The sequence below is a fragment of the Schistocerca gregaria genome, chromosome 8, assembly GCF_023897955.1.
Source record: "Schistocerca gregaria isolate iqSchGreg1 chromosome 8, iqSchGreg1.2, whole genome shotgun sequence".
NCBI lineage: Eukaryota > Metazoa > Arthropoda > Insecta > Orthoptera > Acrididae > Schistocerca > Schistocerca gregaria.
This window is the reverse complement of record NC_064927.1, coordinates 389194764-389211500: the sequence shown is the minus strand read 5'-3', so window position 1 is coordinate 389211500 and position 16737 is coordinate 389194764. Positions and strand designations below refer to the sequence as shown.

Below are 16737 nucleotides of genomic sequence, written 5' to 3'. Positions count from 1 at the left end.
TCCTAGACCGGCAAGGGAACTTGCTGTTCCAACAGGACAATGCACATCCGCATGGATACCGTGCCACCCAACGTGCTCTAGAAGGTGTAAGTCAACTACCCTGGCCAGCAAGATCTCCGGATCTGTCCCCCATTGAGCATGTTTGGGACTGGATGAAGTGTCGTCTCACACGGTCTGCACGTCCAGCACGAACGCTGGTCCAACTGAGGCGCCAGGTGGAAATGGCATGGCAAGCCGTTACACAGGACTACATCCAGCATCTCTACCATCGTCTCCATGGGAGAATAGCAGCCTGCATTGCTGCGAAAGGTGGATATACACTGTTATAGTGCTGACATTGTGCATGCTCTGTTGCCTGTGTCTATGTGCCTGTGGTTCTGTCAGTGTGATCATGGGATGTATCTGACCCCAGGAATATGTCAAAAAAGTTTTCCCTTCCTGGGACAATGAATTCATGGTGTTCTTATTTCAATTTCCAGGTGTGTATTTTTCTGTCATGTTGTATGAATATGAGAAAAGAAAATTTTCGCGATGTCTGCTTGTGTCTGTGTATGTGCGGATGGATATGTGTGTGTGTGTGTGTGTGTGTGTGTGTGTGTGTGTGTGTGTGTGTGTGTGTGTGTGTGTGCGCGCGCGAGTGTACGCCTGTCCTTTTTTTCCCCCTAAGGGAAGTCTTTCTGCTCCCGGGATTGGAATGCCTCCTTACCCTCTCCCTTAAAACCCACATCCTTTCGTCTTTCCCTCTCCTTCCTGAAGAAGCAACCATCGGTTGCGATAGCTAGTAATTCTGTGTGTGTGTTTGTGTGTTTTGTTCATTGTGCCTGTCTGCCGGCACTTTCCCGCTTGGTAAGTCTTGGAATCTTTGTTTTTAATATATTTTTCCCATGTGGAAGTTTCTTTCTATTTTATTTATATATAAATTTTAGCCTTACCATATGCTGGGGGTCTTGCACCATGTACCTTCACAAACTCTCAGGAGCACTTCAAATAATCTTGTCTGATGGTAGTTTTACTAAAAATTTATTATCATCAGATGTGTGTGTGTTATCTCTACCTTTTGTTACCTGTTTTCCAGGTAAGACTGGAACCACTTGTTCACTATTCCTCTTGTACCTAGCATGTTCTTGCTTAATAGTATTTTATGGTTAACAATGTCAAAATCCTTGACCAATTCTAAGAATATGTCTGTGATACAATTATCCTTGTCAAGAGCTTCAAGTGTCACATTTGTGAACTCTTTAAAGGCCAATGTTGCAGCACTTTGATAACCAAACTGTTGTGCTTAATTAAAAAGGTTGTATTTATTCATGTAACTCATTAGTTTCTGTTTCATTATTTCTGATAATAAATACAGTAGAAAAAATGGTCTATAGTCAGCAATGCTTTCTTCATTACATTTATTTAGTAAAGGCAAAGTTCATGCATGCTTTTTAGATACTCTGGAAAAAATACCTGAACTAAACAACTCATTTATTATGTCTCTTAATGAGGCTTGCCTTCAGAACAGAGATGGGAATCTCAGTCTATGCCTTCTGACTTCTTATTTTTTAACAGTTGTGTTGCCTTCCTAAAATCAAGCTTTGTTGTGGGGAACAAAGCCATTGTCCATGCTGTGGAAGTCATTGTGAACGTTACATTAGTTAGGTTTAAGTAGTTCTAAGTCTAGAGGACTGATGACCTCAGATGTTAAGTCCCACAGTGCTCAGAGCCATTTGAACCATTTTCAGATGTGGCACTGGGACAGGTAGCCATGGCCTACCAATTGTCCTGTTCTCATAAAGCATGTTATTTATTATGTGTGTTGTGTGTTTTGAACTATTGATTTGTACTGTAATACAGTGACAATTCCTAAACTGAGATGATCCTCAGAATGAATGGAGAAAAGAGAAGAACATTGATTTCATGGAAGTGTACTAGCTCATGATTATTCGGAGTCTTTACCTATCATGATCGTATACTGGGCACATTTGAGCATATTGTATCTGTAGATGATTGTCCCACTACCACATGAGCCAATAAGTTTGAGAATGTAGAGGAAACATTGTGCTAAGAGAGACAAACTTTTCACAAAACCCAGCCAATACTACAAAGATTCAAAAATATTGTATAAACCAAGGTATCTGAGAATCATTCATCACTGTTTCCAGCAGCATTGTCTTCTCATACATCACCTTCTGCACTGATTTTGCACTTTGTCCTCAATATTGTACAAATACCATTACCACTCTGCATTGGGGAAGAGGGCAGGGCAAGTCTAAGTGGCTATATGAGTCATTATTGAGGTGAGCAGCATGTTGGGCAAATGGGTGGTTGAGTATGCTGTCAGCCATTGTAAGGCAATATCCATTCATGCAGTGGAACATCTGCTTAGTTATATTCACACAGAACACTGCACACACACACACACACATCACCTAATTCCCATAAATTTGGAGAGGGGATGGATGAGCTCTGACGCCATGTTCAGTCACATCCCACATGTGTTCGATTGGGTTCAGATCTGGAAAGTTGGGGGGGGGTCAGGAAGTCAACTGGAACTCACCACTGTGTTCCTTAAACCACACTATCAGACTCCTGGCTGTGTGACATGGCACATTATCTCGGTGAAAAATGCCACTACCACCAAGAAACGATTGTCGTGAAAGGGTGTATGTGGTCTGCAACCAATACACGATACTTCTTGACCATGTTTGTGCCTTACACAAGCTCCACTGGACCCATGGATGCCCACTGGATGTTCCCCAGAGCATATTGTAGCTGCCACCAGCTTATATCCGTCCTGTAGTACAGGTGTCAAGGAGCTATTCTCCTGGAAGACAACAGTTTTGTGCCCTCCCATTGGCATGATGAAGAAGGTATCAGGCAGGATTCATCAGACCATGCTGCGCCGATGGCTGTATATCCATTTCAGTCATAGTTGCTGATGTGATGGTTTCGACACTGGCACATGCATAAGTCTTTGGCTGTGGAGGCCCATCATTAGAAGTATTTGATGCACTGTGTGTACAGAAACACTTGTACTCTGCCCAGGATTAAAATCTGATGTTAGTTCTACCACAGTTCACTGCCTGTCTTGTTTTACCAGTCTGCCCAGCCTATGACATCTGACATTTGCAATGAGGGGTGGCCTCCCAACCCCACGATGTCTGGACACAGTTTCACCTTGATTTTGTCACGTTTTGAAGACTTCAACACAGTGCTTCTCAAACACCCAACAAGTTATGCAATTTCTGAAATGCTTGTGCCGAGCATCTGGGCCATCAAAATCTGACCTCAGTCAGACTCAGATAGATCATGTGCCATCCCCCTTCTATACATGGATAGCATGCTCATTGATGCTACATGCACTATGCATGGGTGTGACCAGCAGTCATTCCTTGCCAGGTGATGCTCCTATTGCCTGGATGGGTTTATATTGATTGTAAGACAGTGGTCATAATGTTCTGACTGAACAGTGTATGTTGTAATCTGTCTTGAGCTATGAAGTAAGATAGATCTGTCTGCGCATTACTGTAGCTGAATCTATATAAAAAAGACATTGTGCATAAAATGCAGAAGAGTTGATACAAAACTGTTTACATCATTTAGTAACTTGGACAGGCTGGTGCTCCCTTTACCACTCACACATCTGGCCCATAAACTAACCCCATTTGAATTCTTTCAGTTAGCCTTCTATTAAGTGCATCTATTTGAGTTAATTCATCGAAAGGCTGGTCTAAGTGTTCAGGTTTCATGATATGGTCTTTGAAAAACTTTTCATACCCCCTCTCTGCTCCCTGTACATTGGACCATTTAAAATCTCATTCTTTATCCTTGCCTGTTCAGTGTCAGATCAAAACTTTTTCAAGAAACACTTTTCAAATTCATCTATGGATAAATTGCTACAGTCAAGTTCGTTGTCCATCACAGGGGATTATTTTGTGCAATCAGTTTGGATTCCAGCAAGTGAAAAATACAACAGATGCCATAAATAATTTCATTAAAAATTAGTATAGCTCTAGACAAAAACAGTAAAGTAACCGGAATTTTCTGCGACCTGACAAAGGCTTTCGATTCTGTAAATCATTCCTTGCTAATCCACAAACTAGAAAAAAATATGGAATTAAGGACACAGTACTTCAATGTCTTAATTATATCTAATAGAAAACAAAGAACAATCATCTCTTTAAATGGTGTAAACTACCATTCAGACTGGAAAACAATGACACAAGGTGTCCCGTAAGGTTTGATCCTTGGTCCAACTCTCTTTCTATTGTATGTCAATGACTTACCATTAAACATGAATTCACCATAAGTTCTGATTGCTGATGACACATCTGTCTTGATAGAAAGTGAAGAAACAGAAACGATTCCTGATAGAGTCGCTGGTACATTAGACAAGCTAGAGTCATGGTTCCAGTTAAATGGTCTCAAGCTTAATATATCAAAAATAAACTTGATTCAATTCGGAACCAAACAGTCAAGTGACCAGGAAATTAGTATAAATCATAAAAGTGAAGAATTAACAGAAGTGTGTCCTGCTAAATGTCTAGGTCTACACCTCAATAAGAATTTAAACTGGAACACACATATTGAGTACCTGTGCAACAAACTGGGTAGCTTTGCATATGCCACGTGCTACTAACATGTCCACTCGCAAAGTAGCATATCTAAGTTACTTTGAATCAGTGATAAGATATGGCATTATTTTCTGGGGGAGCTCCAATCTGGTGTACTGAAGCTCCAGAAGAAATTTATCCGAAATATGTGCACTGCACACCAAAGAGAATCATGTCATCCATTATTACAGAAACCAAAAATTTTGACTGTCCTCTCACTATACATATAATGATATTTTTACACAACAAACCGGAATTGTTCATTAAAAACCAATTTGATTATCCACACAGTGCAACAAATAAAGATAATTTTATGCTTTCTGTCCATAGATTGAAATTATATGCTCAGTCCCCACAATATATGGGCATGAAAGTCTACAAAATCTTAAAGGCAAAAACATTCTAAACATGGAACTAGGGATACTAAAAAAGAAGTTACATGAAATTCTTATGCACAAATGTTATTACTCATTAGAAGAGTTCATGGAAGATGAACTGATTAATTTGAGCAGAATCCAACCACAAATTAGCATTATATTGTAAAAAAAAACCAAATTGTCCATTATCAAGAAAGATATTTACCTATGCTGGAAAATAAGAAAATATAGATACTGCTACATAGACTAAACATACACTCCTGGAAATGGAAAAAAGAACACATTGACACCGGTGTGTCAGACCCACCATACTTGCTCCGGACACTGCGAGAGGGCTGTACAAGCAATGATCACATGCACGGCACAGCGGACACACCAGGAACCGTGGTGTTGGCCGTCGAATGGCGCTAGCTGCGCAGCATTTGTGCACTGCCGCCGTCAGTGTCAGCCAGTTTGCCGTGGCATACGGAGCTCCATCGCAGTCTTTAACACTGGTAGCATGCCGCGACAGCGTGGACGTGAACCTTATGTGCAGTTGACGGACTCTGAGCGAGGGCATATAGTGGGCATGCGGGAGGCCGGGTGGACGTACCGCCGAATTGCTCAACACGTGGGGCATGAGGTCTCCACAGTACATCGATGTTGTTGCCAGTGGTCAGCGGAAGGTGCACATGCCCGTCGACCTGGGACCGGACCGCAGCGACGCATGGATGCACGCCAAGACCGTAGGATCCTACGCAGTGCCGTAGGGGACCACACTGCCACTTCCCAGCAAATTAGGGACACTGTTGCTCCTGGGTTATCGGCGAGGACCATTCGCAACTGTCTCCATGAAGCTGGGCTACGGTCCCCCACACCGTTAGGCTGTCTTCCGTTCACGCCCCAACATCGTGCAGCCCGCCTCCAGTGGTGTCGCGACAGGCGTGAATGGAGGGACGAATGGAGACGTGTCGTCTTCAGCGATGAGAGTCGCTTCTGCCTTGGTACCAATGATGGTCGTATGCGTGTTTGGCACCGTGCAGGTGAGCGCCACGATCAGGACTGCATACGACCGAGGCACACAGGGCCAACAACCGGCATCATGGTGTGGGGAACGATCTCCTACACTGGCCGTACACCTCTGTTGATCGTTGAGGGGACACTGAATAGTGCACGTTACATCCAAACCGTCATCGAACCCATCGTTCTACCATTCCTAGACCAGCAAGGGAACTTGCTGTTCCAACAGGACAATGCACGTCTGCATGTATCCCGTGCCACCCAACGTGCTCTAGAAGGTGTAAGTCAACTACCCCGGCCAGCAAGATCTCCGGATCTGTCCCCCATTGAGCATGTTTAGGATTGGATGAAGCGTCGTCTCACGCGGTCTGCACGTCCAGCACGAACGCTGGTCCAACTGAGGCGCCAGGTGGAAATGGCATGGCAAGCCGTTCCACAGGAATACATCCAGCATCTCTATGATTGTCTCCATGGGAGAATAGCAGCCTGCATTGCTGCGAAAGGTGGATATACACTGTACTAGTGCCGACATTGTGCATGCTCTGTTGCCTGTGTCTATGTGCCTGTGGTTCTGTCAGTGTGATCATGGGATGTATCTGACCCCAGGAATGTGTCAATAAAGTTTCCCCTTCCTGGGACAATGAATTCACGGTGTTCTTATTTCAATTTCCAGGAGTGTAGTTTTAAAAATTAATATTAGATTCTAGTTTGTAATTTTTGATGTGTCTCCTGTACCATAATCACATGATTTGTAAGTGTATGTTATGAGACTAATAATTCACAATTCACAAGGCTATGAGTGCAGCAGTGGCTTCAGACAGCATCTTGGCAGTGGCCAACCAACATGATGGCAGTGCCGCTTTTATTTGCAGTTCAGTGGCTGGTTTAGCTAACTACACAACCACACAGTGGTGCATTGCTACATCACTTCACCCACAAACAATGCATCAGAAGCATGATGCACCTACCTGTACAACTAATTAGTTGAGATGTATCTAGCACCGACTTCAGAATTTAGCTTAGTGGAATATCATGCAAAGCTAACAGCCTTGCCACAGTGGTGACAATGATTCCTGTCATATCAACACAATTAAACACTGTGAGGCTTGGATAACACTTGGATGGGTGACCGTCTGGATCTGTCAAGTGCTGTTAGCAAGTGGGGTGCACCCAGGTCTTGTGAGGCAAATTGAGGAGCTGTTTGATTGAGAGGTAGTGGCTCTGGTCTCATAAACTGACAACATGCAGGAGTGTGGTATGCTGACCACATGTCCCTCCATTCAGTATCCAATGATGCCTGTGGACTGAGAATCACTTGGCAGTCGGTCAGTACCATTGGACCTTCAGGTCCTGTTCAGACGGAGTTAGTTAATAAGTTAGTTATTTAGTTACTTAGTATATTGTGTAAAAAAGTTCTTGAAACACATTTCAGTGGTTGGGGACTGTGATGTTCAAACAGTGTAATATTATAGAAGTGCTACTAAGAGAATGTATTGTGGTCTACACTGTATGCCTGTCACCACATGTATAACAGAAGGGTTAATAGCTCTCATGAAAGTTTAAGTGGAGGGACTGAAAAAAAAAATCTTAGAGACACTAAACATGAATTATCTGATAGTCTGAAAGCCAATAAAGAGGAGTTGTCATATAGTATTATGGATTTCAAAAACACAAGGAAAAGAGGTGGCTATGACATTAGTAAAATTAGCTAAGGAGTTACAGCTGGAAATAGAAAATAATATGATTTAGTCAGGCAGGAGGTTGTAGAGTAGTTTAAAGAGGTAGATGATAAGATGGAACATATAAAGGAATTATCCACCCAGGAATTCAAAGATATTCATAATCAAATCTTTGATATGCAAAGTTGGGTAAAGATATTAGAAGAAAGTAGAGATTTTGGTGAAGTAGCTAGTGCCTCAGATACTTCAACTAGCTTGGAGCTAATTGAACTAATGGAACTAACTGAACCAAAAATACAAAAGAATGTTAGAGCTACCAGTGCTGTCATCAACCAGATGACTATGTTGTAACATGCAAGAAGCCGTTACTTATGATCGTATCCTTTTTCCAATCTTATTTGAAATGTTTCAAACTCCAACTGTATAATATGTTGTGCTAGCACAATTAACCACAGTGGGGGCAAAAAAAAAAAAAAAAAAAAACTGTACTACAAAAAAATATATTTTTGTTTATGTGAATATATGTTATCATAGCCGGCCGCGGTGGTCTCGCGGTTCTAGGTGCGCAGTCCGGAACCGTGCGACTGCTACGGTCGCAGGTTCGAATCCTGCCTCGGGCATGGATGTGTGTGATGTCGTTAGGTTTAAATAGTTCTAAGTTCTAGGGGACTGATGACCACAGCAGTTAAGTCCCATAGTGCTCAGAGCCATTTGTTATCATAGTTGTTCTATTGTGCTGTTGAGTGAATTTCATTTTCTGTAAATTATTTTTGATTTAGTCTTCTGTGTTCTATGTTTCGATGTTAGTATGACTACGTATTTACTAATGTACTTTGGAACGATGTTAACGAGGAATGAGTTGGTTGGATGTTGTCTGGTGGGAAGGAAGGAAGAAAGGAGAGATGTAAAGTTTTCTGGAGTTGCGTGCAAATGGATTGTGTTTCACTCAGTGAAAATTGTAATTATATATTTACGAAGATGGTATCTGTTCTTTCGGACATGTCCAAAAGAACAGATACCGTCAGTGACCAAGCAGCTCATTAGAATGAAGTTACAATGAAATGAACACCCTTAGCTGCTTATAGGCGTTGACATACATCAACGGGGACAGATGAAAATGTGTGCCCCGACCGGGACTCGAACCCGGGATCTCCTGCTTACATGGCAGATGCTCTTTCCATCTGAGCCACCAAGGACACAGAGGATAGTGTGACTGCAGGGATTTATCTCTGGCACGCCTCCCATGAAACCCACATTCTCAACGTATTGTCCTGCATTACATTTGTAGTGCCCCCATCCATTATACTTATTACTTGCAGCGCGTTGCCAATTCCCATAAGAGTTTGGGCACTGTTTGTGCATTTGCACAGAAGAAGAAGATGGTCAAGTGGCCGGTGAGCCTTAACTATATATTTACTAAGATGGTATCTGTTCTTTCGGACAGATCCCGGGTTCGAGTCCCGGTCGGGGCACACATTTTCATCAATGCCTGTAAGCGGTTAAGGGTGTTCATTTCATTCTAATGAGCTACTTGGTCACCGATGGTAGCTGTTCTTTCGGACATCTTTCGGACATGTCCGAAAGAACAAATACCATCTTAGTAAATATATAGTTAAGGCTCACCAGCCACTTGACCATTTTCTTCTTCTGTGCAAATGCACAAACAGTGCCCGAACTCTTACGGGTATCGGCAACGCTCCGCGAGTAATGAGTATAATGGGCGGGGGCACTACGAATGTAGTGTGGGACAATATGTTGAGAATGTGGGTTTCATGGGAGGCGTGCCAGAGATAAATCCCTGCAGTCACACTATCCTCTGTGTGTTTGGTGGCTCAGATGGATAGAGCATCTGCCATGTAAGCAGGAGATCCTGGGTTTGAGTCCCGGTCGGGCCACACATTTTCATCTGTCCCCGTTGACGTATGTCAATGCCTGTAAGCAGCTAAGGGTGTTCATTTCATTGTAACATTGTAATTGATGGCAGCAAGGTATCTAGGACTACTAAAACATGAAAATTATGTATGAATCAGTTTGTTATCTATCTTATTTCAAGAAACACATCAACCTATGGGTTTTCCAGATCTACAAGGGAAGCTGGCTTCCAGACAGAAGAAATTCAAACAACGGATTGAAGGAGATCCTTAAAAAACAAGATGAGTTTTTTTTTCTTTAAAACTACCACTAGACCTGGTCAACAATATTTTTAACTCCATGAACATTTATTACAATTAACAGTCTTCCAGTTGTGCATAGCAAAGGAGGTCGTTAAAGTGGTGCCATTGCGACCAGCATACTTGTATGTTTGGATTTTTGACAGTGTTTATGTTTCAAGTGACCAAAGAGCATATATTTGTGTTGCATAGTGGAATGATTTTAAACCAAATATAATTTGACGTAGTACATGTGGTGAGGTTTTGGAATGACGAAACACTATGGTCATTCATGGTTGTAAAAGTTGAAGCATTATCACTGAAGTTGACACTACCTACCCAATCCATGAGAATAATAAGCCAAGTACCAATTAAAACATTTATTTTTGTATTTTCACAGTGCAGTGTTGTGTGGACATTTTTGGCATTGATAATTTAGGAACAAATTTACAGAAAATGGATCATGACCAGAACAATGAAATAAATATGCCGAACCTATCAGCTTCAACTAGTGACTTTAAACAGGACATAGCCGATAAAGACATGTTTCAGGACGTATTGGACAACAGTCAACCAAAACAGTTAAACAAAATTAGTGCAGACTTGGGATTTTTAGACAGTAGTGTGTTAGACTTGAGTCCAGACCATGAGAAACAAGTACCGTCACATGTAAGTGAAACAATGTATAGTGAAAAAACCAAACAGTTAAATTTATGAGACATGTTTGCTGTATTAATGACATCAATGGAAAAAATACGCAAAAAGTAGAAAAACTAACATTAATGAATAAAAATTTTTAAAAAAAAACTTGAAAAGTCAATAGTTTCAGAATGTAATCTCATTAGAACAGAGCTTAATGCACAAATTTCAAATATTCAAAAAGGCTTAGTTGCTGTGTGAGAACTATAGATGAATGTGTGAAAAAAGTAGAGGGGATGGCAGAGACTTCAGAGTCCAAAATACAATCTTTAGAGACAAAAATAGGGGGAAAAAACAGTTACAATATGGGGCTTATCTATAAACATTCTGTAATGTAAGACGCCCAAGCTTTCCTACTATGCCACTAAATTGTTTCCCCAGTGAAAAGCATTTTCATCCAGTTGATTTTATATAACATTGCCATGATAGTTTTCTCGCTGGTGTGGGTGATGAATTAAATATGAAGTTATTAAAAGATCATTAGAAGGGGAAGCCTTGTCATGGGCCAACAAACTTGACTGTAGCAATTTATCCATAGATGAATTTGAAAAGTGTTTCTCGAAAAAGTTAAGATCTAACACTGAACAGGCAAGGATAAAGAATGAGATTTTAAATGGTCCGATGTACAGGGAGCAGAGAGGGGGTATGAAAGAGTTTTGCAAAGACCATATCATGAAACCTGAACACTTAGACCAACCTTTGATGAATTAACTCAAATAGATGCACTTAAGAGAAGGCTACGTGAAAGATTTCAAATGGGGTTAGTTTATGGGCCAGATGATTCTGTAGACCAGTTCCTAAAATATGTAGAGAAGTTGGACAGCGCATATAACAGGTTTGGCAACATCGTACTGATTTCAGAAGGCCAAACTGGAGTAATCACAATCATAATAGAAATACTAAGAATAATGGCAATTTTAACCAAGGACATAACAACACCACAATGGGGAGGAATGACAGAAATCCAAATAACTTTAGAAATTATTAGTACGGGGAAAAAGTTTTTCAATTGTACCAAAAAGGTAAGGTAATGGAATTTTACAAAATGTATATGTATATCAAATTATGTTGAACATTCCGAGTAACCAGTAAAATGAAAGTGCAAAAGGTTGTATAATCACAGGAGTCATGAGATTAGTGCACAGCGTATATACAATTTTTGGTAAATTGTTGAGGAAGTATATGGTATACATAATATATTAGTAGAAGGGTACACTTGAGATGTTTGCTGTCATGCTCTAGTTTTCAAAGTGTTTGTACAATGTAACAAGTGAAAGTACAGTTGCCTAGTGAAGTGTATTTGAAAGTAATGAAGTGATTGTAGGGAGTGTTACCTTTCTGAACCTTAAGTTGAGGCGATATGATTGTATACAGTAATGAGTTGTGCAAGCAATGCAATGATTACATAAAGTAAAGTAATACAACATGTAAATGGTATAACGTGCTTCTAGAGGAAAATCCATACCAGTTTTGAGGGCTGCTGCTATGTGATGTCATTTTTTGAGGTGCATCTATTGTGTAATATGAAGCAGGTGATTTTTCTTAGATGATTATTATTATGGAGTACACAGTGGAGTAATGAGGTGATATTATGAGGAATGAGGTGAAGCTATTATGTTAATGCAATGAGGAGATATTTGATGTATTTAATGAAGTATTGATATATTACTGATGTAATGAGGAGAATGAGGTTAGGTAGGATCTGGTTAGGAAACCTATTTTTTCTTACTATGGAGAAAGTTTATGAAAGACTCTCATAGTCAACAAGGTTTCTAATGTAAGTTGTTTTTGGTTTGAAGTAACAGATGCATGTAAATACTCAGTTATATTTATGCAGAAATATTGATTCTATGTGAAGTGTGACATCTTTTGTAACTAGGCATCATGTCAGTAATCTGTATGCTGAAAAGCGATTAAGCATCTTGTTAGTAATTAATATGAAGAACATGACACTTGAAAATAGGAAGTAAACTGGAGAATGTTTTACAGCATATAATTTTGTGTATTACCTAAGTGGACATTTTCCAATTATATCTAGTTTTAAGTGAATGTTCAACCAGAAATGATATTTCAGACAACCCCATGAACTGGAGAGGACGTTTTCGTTTTTGTGCTTTGTTAGTTACAGGACATGCTTCTATGGACATTCACAATAGTGCTTATAAATATAAGTTATTTCATTGATGTTGTACAGTATCCTCAATGATGAGTTGAACCAAATTGATAGTGAACTTAGCTGTGTGTTTAAACATGCTACATAGTATCCCCAACTGGACTTGAACTTAAATTGTCACAAAGAACTTTTAGTTATATGATAGATTTTACCGTATGGTATACCCAATTGGAGCTGTGCCATGTTAGCACACCTGATGTATATTTGAAGTACTGTACACATAATCTAGTATCCTGGAACTGAGTAGCGCTTATGTAGCACACAGAATTCATCAGATGCCTTGACATTTTAGTAGTGTCTATGCTGCACACAGTACTTCATGAACTATTTGACAGTGTAAAGTGGTATTGCAAGCCATGGTAGTGCCGAAAAGGCACAGAGGACTTGCTTCTGAGATATGGTATCGCATTTTTCGGTAGTGAAATTGGTATCGTAAACTAAAATATTGCAAGTGATATCATATTTTACAGTTATGATGAACGTAACAGAAAAGACTGTTTTCAAAATAATATTAAATTTTCAAAAATTGAGTAACTATAGGAAGATAATTGTATAAGATAAGAAATCATTTATCCTATTATTTTCTGCATCCAACATAAAATTTACTGATTGTTGAGTGCTAGTTTTAGTCTTGTTACCCCTAATACATTAATATTTGCTGTACAATTTTGTCTTGCTATGAGTATTTTTTCTTTAATATTGCTAATTAGTATTTGTACAAAATTCAACAGCATAATTACATCTGACAAACTCTATAAATGTTTTAGTGAGAAGTCAGGTTTTTTTTCAAGATGTGTTAGTATTTACTTTTACCTAAGAGTTTGCAAAGTATTCTTTTCACTTAGCTTCAAATCAGTTAAGAAGTCAATGATGACTAACTGGTGTTGTTGATATACCTCGATTTGGACAGCTGAAAATGTGTGCCCCGACCGGGACTCGAACCCGGGATCTCCTGTTTACATGGCAGACACTCTATCCATCTGAGCCACCGAGGACACAGATGAATAGCGTGACTGCAGGGACTATCCCTTGCATGCTTCCCATGTGACTCACATTCCCAACTGTCCACAATTCCACATATGTATTGTACCTTATAGACATTTGCCCACCCACTCATTACTCGCACACGCTTTGGCAATTCATATAAGAGTTTGGGCAACCTGTGCACATTTGCACAGACAAAGGTCAATGGCTGGGTAGCCTTTTAACTATATATACGAGGACAGTAACTTGTCCTCGAAAGAACAGTTACTGTTGATGACCATGCAGCTTTTCCCTGGAATAAATGATGACTAACTGAAAGCCTCAGCTGCCGACAGGGCAGTCCCTGCAGTCGGATTGAAGGAGACTCTTAAAAAACAAGATGAGTATTTTTTCTTTAATACTGCCACTAGAACTGGTCAACAATATTTTTAACTCCATGAACATTTATTACAATCAACGGTCTTCCAATTGTGTGTAACAAAGGAGGTCATTAAATTGTACACTCAATGGTATTTTTGGAGAAATTTAAGAAAATGTTATCCAAGGATTGGGCAGATACCATGAAAAATCACTTTACTGTTAAAACATTTACAATTGGAAGTTGTAAATTGGAATTCCAAATGCAGAAATAAGTTTCAGACTTTGATCAGTTTGAAGTAGCATTTAAGCAAGAGTTCACATGTTCTAGTGAATATACTAAAGTCTATGATGTTGTCAGCCTAATTTTGAGATACATTTAAGATATAATGAGTATGATGATGACTCTTTTATGTGTGAAAGTAGCGTATCTGGAGATAGTCCATATAGTGACACTAATGTGTGTTTGTGTTTTAAGGTTTATGGCTATAAATTTGTGTGCCTTATGGATTACCTGAAGGAAGTTTTATATTATAATTATCTAGTATGTAAACTGTCATGTTATTTATTGTTAACTGAAGGAGGAAAGCTCATTAGTAGTGAAATTTGTGCTGTATGAGACATTCTGCATTAAGTAGGTGTCCTGTACTTACTCGGAAGAAGTGTACTAATTAACAGATATGTAGGTGGGAAAGATTTACAATACATTTTCTAACCTGATCCGGGAAGAAGATATAATAGTTAATTTAGATGATGTTACTAACCAGAACAGACACAATATACCTCATGTTAACTGTCACAGAGCTTGAAAAAGGACTTTTCTATTTTAGTTACACATTATATTAACTTTAGTTACTTACCTGAGGCAAAGCTAGTGACTTTATTGTTTACTGATTCATGAATAAAAACAGATTTAATTGAAAAAGTTTATGTATTTACATAACATGGGGAATGTTGTTAAGTGTTCATCTACTTTCGTCTGCTGCAGCAGAAAGTCTAATTTTACATATAATCATTGTTACAGCAGCAGAGCATACGCTCAAAGTTTGACAAATTAATCACAGAAGCTAAGGCATTTATATTTACCAAATATGAAATCCAATTTAGTAAAACTGAAATATTATAAGTGTAAGGGGATTAAACATTATCACTGGAGCAATGGCGGTAATGCCATAGTATTATGTAATCTGTAGTAGAAAAGATGCAATATGTCATGGAGTAAATACTCTATATTATACAGAACTGATATGCTAAGGAAATTCAAACCCTCAGGAAAATCTGCTACCTTTGCAGATTAGACAGAATGACAACCGCCAGGTTCTGAGTTAGCTCCTTCAATTTCATTTTCCCTGGAGCAGTTTCTTCCACTCTTATTAACCTATGATCTTTAACACTTTTTACATGGGAGATTACATACCATAAGCTAGTAGCAGCTCATGAAGATAGTGATAATAGACTGACTGATTGACTTGTAATTATGACTGCTCAATGACTAACAAATGTGTTGTTACTCCATACATTCATGATTGCAAAAGAGGTATGTTAGTATCAATTTCTGAGGCCTTTACAGGGTAAGCCAAGACAAGTCCATTCTGTAGGGTAGGCTGACCACAGCCTCTTGGTGAAGAACCCAACAGGAAGGGATTCTGGGGTGGAGAGTGATATGGAGTTCTGCGTTAGGGGTTCTATCTTCTTTCTTTCTTTGCTCCTAGCAAGCCCAATCTTAATTTTCATTTTCATTCTTCATTAAGAGGAGTACCAATTCTATCCTCCCTCTTTCCACATTCATGTTTTTCTATTACTGAAACCCTTCTTTCCTGCACACCACATCATGGTGATCACAACCTACTATCATAGGATACCTTGAGGCAGTAACACATTCACCAATGACACAGTTATACAGGAAAGTGATACAGAAATCCTTCTTTCCTGTAGATCACATTGTGGTGATCACAACCTACTAATGTAGAATAGCATGGGCCAGTAACACACATTCACCCTGACACAACTGCACAGTAAATAGTCACAGATGTGTTGTCTGGTGATAATACACATTAGTCACATCATGAATAAGTGGGAAATGGTCAGGAAAGGAAATCATTCCCTAGGTGAAATCAATTATGATTTGCTAAGATGAAAGGATTTTGCAGATTTCAAGTCATTAAGTACAAGTGTCATATCTTATAACTATAGAGAAGAGCAAATACAACTTAGGATCAGTTGTAGAATTATTCTCAACAGGAGTTGGGAAGATGCTTTTAATATATAGTGTGAGTATGCAACTGAAAGAAGTAAGAAAAGATTATGTTGCCTGTCATTGCAAATTACACTTTTGCAGGATTTTTAGTATGAGAAGAATGTGTCCTCTGAGATAATAAAGAAAATAAATCATATAATCAAGTGATATTTATGCATAAGTAACTTATAACACTGCATGGAGAATAAGTTGAAATTATAAAGGAAGGAGCTAGGAAACATATGTTTGGAATAATAGGGTAGAGTTAATAGGCTGTGGAGAAACTTTGTCATTGGAAGTTGTAAAGGTTAGGGTCAGAAGCTTGGCATACAGTTAAAATTTTTAAGATGGGATGGATCTGATTTTATGTAAGTATTGCAGAGAGAAAGGATAGGCAAATGCAGAGAAGAGATGTTCTAGTCCTTGTCAGGTAAATCCACAAAAGGAATGACGTGAACCATTTTTGCATGGAAGGATGAAAGAAA

General features: G+C 39.3%; 1 non-coding gene across 1 annotated transcript; it reads right to left on the bottom strand.

The window, feature by feature from the left end:
- Positions 1-8775: 8775 nt before the first annotated feature.
- On the bottom strand, positions 8776-8849 carry Trnat-ugu (transfer RNA threonine (anticodon UGU)). The gene has a single exon. It is a non-coding gene; the product is annotated as a tRNA-Thr (tRNA).
- Between the last annotated feature and the right edge of the window lie 7888 nt (positions 8850-16737).